The following is a 13,657-nucleotide window of genomic DNA, read 5'->3' on the forward strand; positions in this document are numbered from 1 at the left end:
TGTCAAGGGTGACCGTGCCTCTGATCCTAGTACTGGGGTGTCCTCTCCCAGCTGAACGCCCCATCCTTTGTCTGTTTTGGGGGTGAAATCATGCAATTCTCCTGCTCAAGCAGAGCTGCAAGCTCATTCCTGTGACAGCAGTTGTAACCTTGTCTTCAGTCCTGGGGCTTTGTTCCACAGGGACAACGATGTTCCTTTGGGAGCAATGACTGGTATACACCATAGCTCAGATTTGCTTGCTTCGAACAAAAGCTTTATAGAGAGAATATAATCAGAGCAGTAAAGGAGACTGTTTGTATGCCTGCCTTCCTCGGTGAGGGTGCTGGTAGGTCTGAACTTCCAGAGGACTCTGCAAAAGATCAGTGGAGTTTGGGGAAGTCTTTTTAGTATATGTTGTTGACTCTTCCTTTCTCCAGCTTCTGCAAAAAGTTACTTACTCCTTTGATCTTAGCTGTGACCTGAGATAATTGTATCTGGAGTCACTGCATGCTTATTTGCTCTTCTGGCACTTCACAATTGAATGAAATAAATGTATTCATGTCACAAGATTGAATGGGGTTCCAGTAAAACCTTAAAGACACTAGACCCTAAGGTTTCTCAGGTTTTCCTGTATTTGGTCTTTAGCCTTAAGTCAGAGAAACTCTTGGCACATGTGCTTCAGCTGCCCCTATATAAAACAGGGCACATTCAAACACAGCAAAACCTGGAAATGTTTTCCTGAACCTGATTGCCTTAATGGAATTATAGCAGAAGCAAGCAGAGTGTCTTCAACTTAATCGGAACAGCTGAACTTCTCCCCCCGCCTTTTCTTTTTCCCTCCAAGGGGCACTGTGTTTTAAGAATGATGCCTTTTGCTAGAAGGAATATTTATCATTCACTTTAACTCTGCATTTCTGGTGAAAAGAATACATCTGTTTTTTCTTTTCTTTGGCAACAGTATAGACCTCTTTTTGCTCTTTGTCCAAAGGTAGGCAGGTCAGACAGAAAGGGTTTCTGCATGTGCTGTAGCTGTTTTCTATGCCTTTGGTTGTTATTTTGCATTATCTCTCATATTGGCCTAACATATTGATGGAAAACACTCAGGGACTTTTTGACAGTTTATGTTTAATCACTGTTTTTGTCTAGTTTTTGAGAATATTTACTGCTAAAGGTAATTTTGCACTGGTATCAAAAGCAGTGCAATTAATAGCTTAGGGTGGGAATTGTTGAATGTAGGATTTCAGTCTGAGGAAGAAAGGAGAGAGCCAGGAGAAATTTAGATGTTTACAAGCATGGTTTCTCCAAAGTGAGGTAGAAGTGGGTTATCCAAAATTACCCAAAATGTGTGTTTCTTTAACATAAGATTAACATTTGTGGAAAATTTGAGAGCTGTGGTATGTTCATTTTATTTTTATTTTATTTTTTCATCCCTCTTCCCTCACATGACTTGTCAAAAAGGAGACTGCTGCTGCAGCTTCCTGGATGAGATTAGTGTGGTTCTCTGCTGGCTATGCTAGGAGCAAGGGTGGGCCAACCACAGCTAATAAATGGATCGAAATAGTCACTGGATACCTAAGGGAATGATCTGCCCTAAGCAGTCCTTCAGCAAGTGATGGAAATAGTCTCTCCTCTTGCAAAGCTCTTTTCAAAGAGAAGAAGGTTGAGGGCAGGAGTTAACTTTCTTCCCGCAGGCTCGGATTTATACAGGGGATGGTACCGTTAGTGTATTTAAAGACAGTGTGCTGCTGACATGGTAATGATTCTGTATAAATCCCAAAGCCAGAGGAACCACAAAAGCCGCTGAGCTTTGTCCGTGCAGCGCTGCGAGGCAGTTTCATTCGTGGTAGTCACAGCCCGTGCTCTGCTGCGTCTCCTCCTGCTCCCCCGTCCGTAGTTCTGTGGGTTTGTTCCTAGGAGGCTCTGTATCCAGGTGTGCTCTCTGTGACTCAGCTGAGCATTAAAAACAAGGCAAACCCAAGCCTGACTTCAGCTTAGATTCGTCACTGAAAAGGTGATGCCGTAGTACATTTTCTTTCAATTTGTCTTCTTATATTAAGGTTATTTTTGTAAAGGAGTAGAAAGAATTAATTGTTGCTCATATTATAACTGAATAAAAGCATGTCAAGAGAACTTGTCCTCTGAAGTTTTGCTTAAAGTTTGCTTGTTGACCTGTAGAATCCTAAGGCAATGCTGTCAATTAACCAGTCATTAAGGTATCAGACATTTCAGTCACAATAAAAAAAATAATAAAACTGTGGGTGTTACTCCTTTGTCTTTGAAAAATAGCACAACAGAGGTTATGAGCGGGAGGGCAGAAACTACACCTATATACAAACCATAGACTGCTTCTGTCATTGCTAAGCAATGGACTTACCTTGTACTATTCTTTGGCTGTTATTTTAGGATCTGGAGTAGTTCAGTGTCTTTTCTGAGTTCACTAATCGTTTTTTGAATCCGAGGTTGCTTCAATAAGTTATAGTTGCCTCATTTAATTTCCCAACTGGTGTGCTTCCCTGAATAAAAGGGGTTTTGTATCTAATTTAAAGTTGCTATACATGTTAACTTATATTGTGTCCTCGTTTGAGTGTTCGTTGTCAGGTGGGTATTCAGTAGTTAGTGAAGACCTTTTTAAAAAAAAAAAAAATTCCTCCTTGCCAAAGTGCAACGAAGTTATTTACAGTGTTTTGACAGAGTCATCTGAAGACGGCATGGAAAAGATGCCATTATGACTGAGCTAATGCTGTAAGAGACTGAAATGTAAGGGAAACAACTGTTGCAGAGGAATTTTTGGCCCACTTTGCAAACGGAGAAAAGCTTTTTAGCTTTGTTTTTGTAGTAAATTGTTGATTGGAGCCAAGAGCTTCCTTTACTCACAGGTCTAAGTGCATCTGAAAATGTTTTTTCGTACAAGAAGCTTCACTGCACAACTCCGCTGTCCTTTAACCTCAGCAGCATGGAGTTACTGTGTTAAAATTGTTCATTGACTTACTGATGGCAAAGATTAGAGGACAAGCTAACTGCAGTCTATGGAGAATTTATGTTGATTGCAGAGAGATCATTTGTACTTTAGGTTAGCTTGGAAAATGTTCTTTCCTGTGACCTAGATGAGCTTATCTTGTAATACCCTTTCCTTTATGATAACATCCTTAAGTGGCTGAAAAAAGAATGGCAGCTATAAAGGGCGAAACAGAACTTTTTCTTTATAGCATTAACTACAAAGCAGTTTGAAATGGAGTCAAAGCAGATTAGGTGTTCATGAGCCCCCTGCGATGACTTGCATACCATTCAAGGCCTTAATGGCTGGTTATCGGTGAACTAAGTGACTAAAAAGGAGGCAGAGATAGCATTTGCTCCCTGCTGGTGACAGATCCTCCCACACGTCCCTGCTTCTGATTGTTTTTCCACCTCTGAGCCAAACAGGGCGGTTAAAGTTGCTGGTGGGTTTCTAACAGTGACGCACCTGCATTGTCCAGGGGACCTTTTTCCTGCCAGCAAAGTGTGCGCGCTGTCCTCGCACTGCTTACAATTCCTGCTAAGCGAGGAAACTACACCCCGGTTGTGAGTCTTGCCTAACAGGTGTGTTGAATGCTCAGGTTCTCTGCTTTCTTTTGATAAATGCTGTGATTGCTTGTCTTAGATGTTACTGCCTGCTGGGTCTCTTCTTAGCTTCTTCAACCTGCTTGTATGATTAGATTGGTGCATCTCTAATTCTTTCTTTGCTTCCTAAAATCTGGATCTTTTCTTCGACTGAGCCTGTAGAAGTGGACGTACACAAAAGCTGTGTTGGGTTTGTCAGCGCTGTGTGCTGTGCATAGATGTGACAGTGCTGTGCCTGAGCTGCTACGGCTGGTCTGTGCTTTGTATGCAGCTACTGGGGCCAGAGCGTGTTCAGTCTGCAGTACGGTCCAGGCCTTGCAGTGCCTTTTAAGGGTCAGTTGGTGTAATGTCTTTTTACTCATTTAGGTTGGTCAGCCCTTTGTACAGCAGCTCAGTGGCTTCCATTTATTTCTGTATTAGTATAGAGTAGGTCCGACTTCAATATAGCACAAGGAAGGGAAGAGGATAGCAGCACGCACTGATGGTGAGTGGGTAGTTTAGTTTGCATTGTGGAAAGTTAGAGACCAAGTGGAAATGCATTTTCCCAGCCGTCTCTTCAACTTCTGCATTGTTGAGTTCCTTTTTTCTTAAATGGCAAAGTGCTTAGACACTAAGAATGTTTAAATGGTGTTTTCAGCAGGTCTGCTTTCATCACACTCCTGGCTTTGGTTATCAAGCCCCTGCTCTGCTAACCAACGTACACTCTTGTGTGCAAGGAGGACCTCTCCGGACAGTGATGGAGGAGGGAGTGCCTTACTCAGAGGTTGCCCCAGGGAACCAGCTGGAAGCACCATGCTTTCAGCCTTGCAGTGGGAGAGCAGTTTGCTCAGTTTGCAGGGACTGAGCTCAAATCAAAGGCGCTTCTAGAAGGCAGGTGTGGCCAGCCCACTGTCCTTGAGCCTCCTGAGACTTGAAAGCTTTCTCATGCAGCTGCTACACCATGGTCATGACCCAGGAGCTGTGGTAGTCCTGAATCAGCTGAGGTTATTGTGGGGTGTCCTGTGCTTTCTTAGCTGCCAGAAAGGGGTCTGTTATGTGAGGGTTTTTATAGCTTTCGGCTCTGAGACTCTTTTGATGTGTCCTTTTCAAATCAACGAATCTGACTGCTTTTGTCTTTTCCTTAGTGCTGAGTATTCTCAATTTTTGAGGAGTGTTTTTTGTAACTATTGTCTGAGCGTCTCCTGGAGTGGGTACAGCTTAATTCTGCTTACAACATAAGTGATTTGCAAGTAATGCTATGCTGCCTTTTTTGCTTTGCGTAAGGAATTGCAATGTAAATGCTGCATAATCATGCATGAAAAATAATCTGTCCATGGAAATGCTGTCTTGAAGGTCATCTTTGTTACTGCCTAGATATGTCTGTCTGTAGCCAAGTTTTGGTGCAGTAATACCATCAAGTTAATGTTTAAAAGAAGAGCTAACAGTTTAATTCATCTTCGGTAGATAGGAGTACCAAGCATAGTTGCTGATGACTGGGAATTTTAATTTCTTATAAATTTTAAGATTGATGTGCTACAGCTTTATTTATTGAATCTATCAGGATTGTTTATGATTTTGTCTCAAGAACTTTGTGTGTTTGCAGAGGATCACTTAGCAACAGCCTATGGCACAGTGAGGTTCCCTGCGACATGCTCACGCTAGTACGATAAACCATAAAACAATGAGGAAACACCCAGAAACAGCAAGTAAATACAAATGTAAAGCAAAACAAAGCAGCTCACTTACTGAAGAGTTTCATGTTTCTGTGGGGCACTGTTTGTAAAATTCTTTGCTTTTCAGTCTTTACTTACATGTTTATCATCCTGATCTAATGATACTCTGCTTCTGTAGGTGTTCATGGGATGTCTGCAGCTGTTGTAATGGAGCATCTCCTGAGTATTGAAAATAGAAGCAATTATTTGATATTAAAGCAACTCACACTAATCTGTTAAATCTTCTTAATTAGTCCTTCACCAAGTAATAGCTAAGGAATAAAAGTTCCCTGGAGGGGCCTGGGATCTAGATTGATATTCCAACTTTACAGCTCTGTGCTAATGCTCTAAGATTCTGCTGTTTCTAATAATCAACATTTCTTTTCCTGAGAGTGGTGCGTTTTTTATCTTGTTCAGGGTTGGGGTTTTTTGAGATTGAGAGGGATTATAAATTCAAGTCTGAATGTCTGCATATTTCAGGCCATTTATTATTGTATATTGATATCAATAACTTGCTTGACTTAAATGACTTAGCTTGCACTGGAGGTGAAAGCTGAATGCAATCAGAAATACTTTCTTTTTTAAAAATTGTCCTCAGGGTCTGAGGTATGGACAGTAAATCCATGGGAAATGCCCCACATCTGCGTTCAGCAGGTGACAGTAACTTGACAGGAACATAGCTGACATTCTGTTTCTGGATTTTATGGTTCAAGGGGCGCATAATAGGTAGGGGAAGTGTTGAGTGTTGAAAGACTTTTTTTTTTTTTTTTTTTTTTAACCTTTCTGATTCTGGGATGTGGGCTGAAGAAATTCTACCATTTCTTGAGCTTTTCACAAAGAAACCAAACTGTAATATTTGCATTTAGGTCTAGCGTTGCCTGAGTTTTAAAAGAGTTTGGGCATGAATCTAAGTTTTAATGGAAAAATGTGAGATTTTGGTGGAATTCAGTTTGTTGCTGCTGGTATTCCTGCAGTTGCTTCAAATTCTTAATCCCCTGGCCTTAGAATCCGGTGTCTTCAAGGAGGAGAAAACCGGGAACGTTGTTATTTTCCTTGGAAGATATCCCGTGTAAAATACACTCTTGTAGTAAGGAAGGTATGAAGATACAATGCTGAGCATGAGCAGTGATATTTTCAACTAAAACAGGGAGGCTGACTTAGTGAAGGACCTCAAGTCTTTCCTCGATTGCAAACTTACCCTGCCGTACAACAAACCTGTAAGTTGGAACAGTTCAACAGGAGAACAGTCTGCTGAATTATCTCTCTCAGTTTGCAAAACCAAAACTGTGTCTATAATATATTTTAACACTGAGGGGCTGAGATCTTTCGGTGTAGCATACTTCACTGACTTGAAGGTTGTCGTGCTGCACACTTACTTTGTTCATAACACTACAAATGTTGAAAATCATACTTCACCGTGTTGTCAAGGTTGTGGGTTTATCTGAGATAAACCAGCTATAAGGCGGTAGGGCAAGGTTCTGCCTTTACACATGCAGTCTGTTTTGGGCAGGGTTATCGCACAGTTTGTTTAACTTGGCGGGGTAGGTCATACCAAACCTGTCTTGGTTGTCTTGTTTTGTGTGTGGTGTAAGGAGATTATTTAAGGTTGTACAGTCAGGGATTTGAAGAACTTATATTTGATGGGAATGAGAAACCATTAGTTGTGGCTAGAACTTTCATTTAAGTGCCCAAATTGCACTTGTTTGCATTTAAAAGCACATACGGTCTTTCCTGTCATTTCAGTCTAGTTTCGGGAACTATATCGCAGACTTTTCTCTCCTGTCTGATTTCTGTGCAGAACAGTGGACACTTATCTACTTTAATATCTCTTGCCTCACATGTTTGTCATTTCTCCTATTTCAAAAGCTGTGCATTTGATCAAGAATAAATGGGTAAAAGAATAAATTCTGTGCAAGCTAATTCTAAAACTAAAGACCATTAAAATAGCATTTCTGTATGTGTTTTATTAAGGCTAACACTGAAAACATTAGATGATGCTTTTCTATGTGTTGTAGTTTTGGGATAAGATGCTCAAAACAGAGCAATGGCATGTCTACCGAAAAGTTCAAGTCACTTAATCTCCATGCTGAAAGCATGTATTTATGTCAAGGATGCATGTAGCTTGCTGTTCATTGGTTTGCATTTTGTCCCTTATTTTACTGAGTTTTACTGGCTCATTTGTTTAAGCTCTGCATATGGGACTTCTTTTGAGCTGAGTGTTTCTGCAGTTAGCACAAGCAGGTTAAGCCTGAAGGAGAGAGCTTTTAAAGAGCAAATTTCAAACTTCAAACCACTCTTCGCACTGGCTCCCTATCCTTCTTTGTTCCCCTTCACATACGCCTGGGCTGTGGTGTTCTGAACAGGCTGTACTGAAGGACGTGTCTTTGGGGCCTGTCCTGTGCTTGTACTTGAAGTTGGCTGGAGGCAAGCCAGCTCTTCATTTTGAGGCTGCAAAATTATGCTAGCGTGGCAGAGGACTGGCTTTGTTTCTTCATGGGACTTACTAGCCTCCCGAGCCCGTGCCACATCAGTGAGGCCAGGCAGCATCCCTGTCAGAGCCAGGTTACGTCTGTTCTGGCTGTGCAAAGGAGGCAGATCGTGCATGTTGCTGCCTGTATGTGACCACAGACCTACCCAGAATCTGTTAATCCATGTGAGTATAGCATTTGAATGACTGTTTATGTAGAGAGAGCACTGATGGTGGCAAGCCTCCTGCAGCATGATGAACTATTAGGACAGTCCCCTCTAAACTGCTTGGCTCCTTTCTGTTCCTTGCTAGCTGTGTACCAGCTTACGCTGCTGTGCTTGTCTCAACTTGTTTCCTGCACCAAGACAGTCAGAAGAGTGCTTTGCACCTTGCGTGTTACCTGCAGCGCGTCCTGGGTTGTAAGCTGTGGTGCTAGCTGTTAGCCGAAGGTGGAAGCCTGGATGCTGGAACACTTGCAGTAGTGTCCCGTGACCAACCTCAGTGTGGAGTGCTGCCTACTGGGCCACTGCTGAATGCTGAATTATAGCCTGAGACTGGCTGTAATGTTCTGAAAGAAAAATGTGGCAGAACTAATGCTGCCAGCACTAAATTTTCATGTGTTTCACCAGCTTTTGAAAGGTGGATTTTTTTTTTTTTAATGGCATAGAAAGTGTAATTGGAACATGAAATCTGCGAGCATCGCAGTGGAAATGAGGTGATCTAGTCAAGGGGAAGTAATCATTAAAAGATACTACTAGGCATCAAATTAGGTTCACAGTTAGTTGAAACAGTTTAAAATAATGATTCTAGTATTTTCACAGAGACAAGTATTTTGGCAGGTTGTCGGTTATGATGGAGGTCATGGTGAGGGGAAGTTCTGTGGCTTGTGCCATAGGACAAGTCAGATGATCATAGTGGTCCTTCTTGTATTTGAAATCTGAGGGTCAGTTGCTAAGCAGTGAGCTTGCTTTTCAAAGGTGCTGGGCAGCTGCTGTTAAGGTTCATGGAAAATGCCTAATGCTCTAGCTGTTTCCTATGGGTGTAAATATGAATGCAGCAGCCCACCCTGCACAAAATTTTGTGGGTATGTGAGTCCTGTTCCATCTGTCCCACCCCACCCCCCGCCCCCCAACCCCTTAGCTGAGAAATTTTTCTGAATTAATTCCATTATCGAAGCTGGCAGGTTTTCTGACCATCTTTACTGTTGCACTGCTTGTATTTGGGTTGCTCGAGATCTCTTTTATTATTTAATGATGTAAACGTGCAAGCGTGACTTCTGGTTTTGGGGCACAGGAAGGCAGAGCCTCTTGGGTCCCTGTGCTGAAGCTAATCCTTTGGTCTCTCTCCCTCTCTGAACATTTTGGCCACTTTTGAGGGACTTCTTTTCTAACTTCAGAGCAAAATATAGAAAATCCCACACACAACAGCCTGTGTGTCATCAGCAGAATTCCAGTCTTGATGAGATTATCATAGTTATACTTTACAACATAGCGTGATTTTGGTATTTGTGTTTCTCATGGCTCTATTAAAAAAGTATTACACTTGTAAATCTACTACTTATTGGCAATGCAATAGAAGAAAGCTAAAATTACAGGCTTTTAACCTTTTATTTCCTAGTAGCTTCACAGACTGAGAAATTTCTGTTAATGTTTCAGTGACTACACTCTTTTTCCTTTGCAGTTAATGAGATACCACTGTATGCAAAAGGAACATGAGTACTCCATATGCATGCTAGTTACGGGGCTGGGGGGAGGAGGCAAGTAATACAAATTTCAATTTTCCAAAGGAAAACTTTTTTTTTTTTTTTAAACTAAAAGTTTTTCCCCACAAGATGAGATACTTTCAGTATTCAGCGCGGGACTTTGGTTTTGTGGGAACTAGTCAAATTTAGCAGACATAAATATAGAAGCGAAGTAGCGTGGCGACTTGCAGAACCTCTGCCCCTATAAAGAAAAAAAAAAAACCCCACCAGCAGCTTATTGCTGCACTACTAACATGCTTTTTTGAAGGGGTGAGGGGGTGAGAGATTGTTCTTTCCAGTAGTATAAAGAGACTTCTACCTCAGCACCTCTTTGCAAGCAGGGTTTCAGCAGGATGTTTGGTGAGTCTATACTAGGGCATAAGAAAATTAATAGGAAGGATCTGAAGGCTATTCTCATTGCATAGTCGAGTTTAACATTTTAACTTATCCATGGCTGATGTGGGTTGTTGCTTAGTTTGGTTTTGCCAGAGGGGACTGGGCCAGTCGTATAAACAAGACTAGCTTTTCAATGTCAAGATCCGTGCAGGTTAAAAACCTTCTCTGTCGTCTGGTACGTCCCGTGGTCAGAGGAGGCAGCTCTGGGCAGGAGCTGTGGGAGTGCTCCTGCAGCGTAGCCGGGAAAGTGGGGTTGCAGGATTAGCCATTACGGGTAGCAACAGTGGCATCTTTTCCACATGGACCAGTCAATCTGTTGATGAGCATGAAATATGTAGTTATGTTGCTAACCTGGACCAAAGTTGATGCCAGTGTGTCCTCCTTTGCTCATTTTCCTGGGAAGATTCAGGCTAACACAAGTGTGTGATTGTGCCACAACCACATCTCCCATTGCGTTTTAAAATAGCACGCGTTGTAGACAGAGCAGTCCCAGGCATGTTTTTGAGGATACCACCCATTTTCTCCAAAACTCTGGACAACTTAAAATTCTGAAATAGCAGACTAATGTCACGAGTTTGGTATGTCTAACATAAAGAAAGACTGGGAAAGAAAAGTTTTATTACCAAGAAAACAAATGTCACCCCTCCTGCAGGCACAGGATGAAGAGGAGAAACTTTGTATTTGATGGTAAAAATAATTCCCTCCCTGTTGATTCCTAAAGTAAATCCAACCAAATCAGAGAGCCCAGAATAAGTCCAATAAATTGTTACTCTGGTCCTGTCACCTTTGTGTAGTAGGTTGTTAGCATATGTCTAGCTGTCTTGTGTCAACTTCAGATACGAATAAAAATGATAAAGTGCAATTTATTGGATGGGCTGGAAATTAATTGCTGTGAGGTCTTAGTTATTTCTCATCATGCTTGCTGGGAACTTTTCCCTAGAAGGAGACGGCTTGAAAGGCACCCGTTTTTCATAAACTATTTTTAATACTTAAAAGCTACTTGAAGCACTTACTTGAGACGTTTATTTTCGGCAGAGAAGAAAACAGCTGAATTCTCCTGTATATATTCTTAGTCTCTGCTGCAGGGTGAATCTCCTTTTTTTTTTTTTTTTTTTCTTTTTTTTTTTTTCTCCTTGACAGGCTCCGTCTGTATTTCTGTCTCCTGCTCCCACTTGTCTCATGGAGAGTAAGAATTTGGAAGCTTTACCAGGAGGAGGCAAAACATTCTGTAACCTCCTTTTCTACACTTGCCTATTGATCCCAAACATATTGCCATAATCATGGTTGAGATTAACGAGGAGGACATTAGGTCAAGCATTTGGCAAGTTGCCTTTTATAAGCTTCAGTTTCTTAGCCTGCAAGCGCAGGGTTTGGAGTGGAGGTGCCCCTTCAGGGACTTGCATCCTGCCGGAGCAGAAGGGAAGAGCCGATGGGGGAAACGAATGGCTGGGAAAGCTGGTCCCTCTGCACGGTGGGGTGATGCAGGAGGTTTCTGGATGGGTCAGGCTGGCTGGCTCCTCTGGGAATTTTATTGTTCCCTGGGGAAACGGCTGGTTAAAGGAATCAAAACAAAAACTTAGCCACACACGTTTTAAGCCAATTTCTGTTGGGTGTTCCAAGCAGTTAAAATACCTGTTTTCATTCCCACATTGGAGACTGTGGATAATTTTTCTGGGCTTTAGTTTGGCCCATTAGCAGTATTGGTCTGAACCTCATCAGGGATTTAGGAGCCTTTAACTGATAGAAGAGGTTTTAAGATCCTCTGAGAGGCAGTGAAACACTTTTACCAATGGAATTACTGCATATTGTTTGGCACACACCTTTGCACAATGAGAGTGTTTTCCCTAGTTAATTCACCATATCACTACTTGTCGCCCAGGTGCTTTGATAAAGACAGAGATGTCCTGCATCACGTGCACTGGTCAGTTAGTGACCATGACACAAGGAGGTGACTGAAGGGGCTACGAAAAGAGGAGGGGAGGAAAGTGATCTACTGGGGAGGAAAGCTACAGTCATGTGTGGGGTTAATGGTCATTTGGGGTTTTTTTGCTGTAAAAATCCTTGCTGGAGAATTGTTCTCCTTCATTCTGAAGGTGCAGCCTGTACCATCGATGCTCTGTGCCTTGCCAAGTGCCAGGGAGCAGAGAGAGAAGCCACTTTCCTTCTCCTCTCCTTGCCCCTGCCTTCAAGCAGCCCTCCTTACACTTAGGTGGCTGTTCAAAGCCCACCGCTGTGGTGGAAATAAAATTAGAGTGCAGCGCCTCGGCTCCACCAGTGCCAGCGTACGCTGCCCCTTCTGCAGGAGAGCGCCTGGTTTTCCGTTATAGCAGCCTTGATGGTTCCAGCTGCTGCTTTCTGCCATTCTCTTCTTGATTTTTGTTAGTTTTGCAACACCAGCTCTGTGAGATTTCATGCAAAATCAGTATGTTTTAAGAACATGATCTTGCTGCTATTATACCCCCAGTTATAGCTGCTTGGTGCGTTTTCTCACTGCTGCACCCTGTTGCGGGTACGACAGGCAGGGTTAATTTTTCCTCCGGGGTGGTTCTGTGCCAGTAACTGTGGCAAGTGTGAATAAGGTAAATCCAAAAGAAGCATAAGGAGCTTTTTGAAATTTTCTGGATAATCCTGTTCTCCGATTTTTCTTGTATATTATAGGATCAGCTACATGAAAGAAAAGATTGAGGTATCTTCTATGGGTGCATGTGTCTTGTTGGTTTTAATCATAGAAACAATTCCTGCTGCACACTATCTCGATAAATTTAATGGTACTTAGCATGTTTCAGCTACTCTTCCACTTTGCTTATGTCTACAGGCGATAGAATATTTGAAATTGAAATTGCCACTGTTAGCAGGAAAGCGAAAGGTGAGCCTGCCCACAGCATAGTACTCATTGTCGGCGCTGCCTGGAGATGAATCGCCCAGCGCTTGTGCTTTCTGGGGTCATCCTTGGTCGTAGGGGGAGGAAGGGAAAGAACGATGACGGATTTCAGTGAGACAGGATGACGAGCCTTGAAGTCTTATTGTCAGTTACTCGTTGCAGTAATAAATATGACAGGGCATCCTTTTCATGACCCACATTCGTCTCTTACAGCGTCTTTATCAGATGTAGATGCCCACAGTGTTGAAACACCTGACTCAGGATGTGCTGTGGAAGTGCGTGTTCTGTAATCTTTGGTGCCTGGCTACTGGTGAGCCAAGGGTGCCTCTGAAAGCTCTTATCAGACAGTAAATAAAATCAGTTATGTTTGCATAGGGCGTTTCCTGACTGCATTGGTAGCCTGTTTGGTGTCAAAGTGCACATGCTGTAGGGACTATGAACTTGCCAAATATTAAAACCAGTCACTTCTTTAAGTTTCTGTGAGAAGGGAGAGGCTCTTGTCCTTTTGTGAAATGAACTGGACTTTTGAAAATCTTGGTTGTTGGTAGTTGATACAAGGAAGTGCCTGGAACTCCAGTGTATGTTACAGCACACAGCACTTATGAAAATACGTTTACATTGGCATGTCCCTTTTTAAATAGCTATAGGTCACAGCTAATACACCAGCAGTTAGTTACTCAGCCCTGTATTGCTACAGAATAGTTAATGGGCTGAACTCTAACTACAATAGGTCTTTTTTTGTATTATTAGTGTATTCAGGTGTACTGCTGTCTACTGTATTGTGAATGTCACAGAGCTGAGCTGTGTAGGGGCTTGTTAAACTTCAGAGCAGATTTATTTGGAAAGCTCTAGTTAAAGCTTGAGTGACACATGTCTATAGTAAGCAATATATTAATATCCCAGAA

At 42.2% G+C, this 13,657-nt stretch overlaps 1 protein-coding gene across 3 annotated transcripts in view; it reads left to right on the plus strand.

Annotated features, from left to right (window-relative positions):
• Positions 1–13,657, plus strand: part of ITPK1 (inositol-tetrakisphosphate 1-kinase) — a 158,240-nt gene that overhangs the window by 45,181 nt on the left and 99,402 nt on the right. The gene's annotated exons all lie outside the window — the stretch shown is intronic.

The sequence above is a fragment of the Platalea leucorodia genome (genome assembly GCF_965183815.1).
Source record: "Platalea leucorodia genome assembly, chromosome: 7".
Lineage (NCBI taxonomy): Eukaryota > Metazoa > Chordata > Aves > Pelecaniformes > Threskiornithidae > Platalea > Platalea leucorodia.